The sequence below is a fragment of the Tupaia chinensis genome, unplaced genomic scaffold (genome assembly GCF_000334495.1).
Source record: "Tupaia chinensis unplaced genomic scaffold, TupChi_1.0 Scaffold000569_1, whole genome shotgun sequence".
In the NCBI taxonomy this organism is placed as follows: domain Eukaryota; kingdom Metazoa; phylum Chordata; class Mammalia; order Scandentia; family Tupaiidae; genus Tupaia; species Tupaia belangeri.
Window position 1 is genome coordinate 3,913,389 of NW_006160083.1, and position 2,092 is coordinate 3,915,480.

Genomic DNA, 2,092 nt, shown 5'->3' on the forward strand with positions numbered 1-2,092 from the left:
AACCTGTGCCAAGACACATAATAATTAAACTTTTGCAAACTGAAGAAAAAGAAGAAAAAAATCTTAAAAGCAGCCTGAGGGACACAATGTATTGTGTATAGAAAACACCAATTCAAATGACAGCAGATTTACTATCAGAAACCATGGGGATGGGGCGGGGGTGGGATGGTGCAGAAAGTAGTATCACATTATTTCCAAGGTGCTGAAAGAAAACAACTGTCAACCATGAATTCCCATTGTAAGGTGAAAATATTTTGAAAAGGCATTTAATGCTAGCAGCACAGCAGGAAGTCCCTGACTTACAATGATTTCACTTTAATTTCTCTACTTTATAGTGGTATGAAAGCAGTATGCATTCAATAGAGACTGTAACCCCATCATATTATGAGAAGTTCCTTGCCTTACAATGTAGTTATGTAACAATAAATCATCATAAAGCTGAAAAATTCTAAGTTGAATTATTTTAGGTCCTGGATTGTCTTACTCAAAAAGATAAAATAATATCAGTAGATGTTATAAGTTATAAATATACCAAGTAAGACTATACAAATGTATGTATTCAAAAAAAACTGTGACTAAATCAATAAATTCCAAAAATGTTTAAGTAACACACAGGAAGTAAGAACAGAAACAGTGAAATAAGATCTAGAGCAAACAGAAAACAAATATTATGGTAGATTTATGTGGTAACATATTAATTACTTTAAAAATAAATTGTCTAAATAGACTAAAAAAAGACATATTGGTAGAGGATATAAGAAATTATAACCCAACTACATGCTGCATATAAAAACCTCTGTAGGTAAATTGAAAGTAAAAGGATGGAAAAAGTTATACCATGTGGGCCAGGAAAATGGTGGACATTCAGACTGAACATTCCTACCAAAAGCAGTCAACCATCTTCAAACTCAACGAAAATGAAAGCACAACTAATTAAAATTCATGGAACACAGCTAAAACAAGAAGAGGGTCCTGTTGGGAAAAACTGGAAAGGGGAAGCTCCCAAGATACTACAAGAACATCAGTCTGGGCTTCAAGACTCCCAAAGAGGCGATCAGCATACCTACATTGACAAGAAATGGCCCTTCACCAGGGACAGCTCTATTTGAAGACAGATTCTGTCTGGTATGGTGACCGGGATGAAGATGCAGAGAACCATTGTTATCCACTGGGACTACCTCCACTACATCCACAAACACAATTGCTTCAAGCAGCACCACAAGAATATGTCTGCGCACCTGTCCTCATGCTTCAGAAATGTCCAGATTGGTGACATTGTCATGTTGGGCAAGTACTGGCCGCTGAGCAAGACTGTGTCAATATGCTCAAGATCACCAAGGACACTGGCACCAAGAGGCAGTTCCAGAAGTTCTGAGCCTGAACGCCTGCCTGCTCCCCAGTAAAATAAAGTTATTTCTCACCATAAAAAAAGGGAGACCAGCAGATGGCATAATGGCTACGTCACTGGACTCCCATGTAGTTGACCGCAGTTTGAGTCCCAGACCAGGGGGCTTAAATTCATGCCAGGTGCGTGTGTGTGCGTGCCCAAGATCTTGAGAGGAGAATGGAAGAGAAGGGATTGTGGTGTGGCCATACTCCTGGGGAGTGATTTCTCACTTTCTGTCTCTCTGTCTCTCTCTTTCTGGTGAGTGCATGCGCTCTATAGCAAAAACTTCTCAAAAAAAAATAGTTATACCATGCAAACAATCAGTAGTAGCATGAGTGTCTACAGTAATATCTGATAAGGTAGGTTTCAGAAAGAGAAAATTAATAGAGACAAAAAGGGCATTACATAATGAAAACAGAATATGAATCCTCCTGGAAGACATGATGATCTTAAATGCTGAATATGCATGCACAAAATAACAGAGCTTCAAAATGAAACATGAAGCAAAAATTGGTGGAGCCGAAAGGAAGAATAAGACAAATCCACTATCCCTACTGGCACATGCTACAAATGCTATTTCAGTTACACAGTCAACCAATATGACCTAACTGACATATATAGAATGAAACAGCAGAAGAGCCGATGACACATTCATCAAGATAGACCATATCCTGGGCCATAAAACAACAAATTTGAAGAAGTTGC

At 38.3% G+C, this 2,092-nt stretch overlaps 1 pseudogene; it reads left to right on the top strand.

Annotated features, from left to right (window-relative positions):
* The first annotated feature begins 853 nt into the window (after positions 1-853).
* LOC102500501 (40S ribosomal protein S11-like) lies at positions 854-1,375 on the top strand (annotated as a pseudogene).
* The last annotated feature ends 717 nt before the right edge of the window (positions 1,376-2,092 follow it).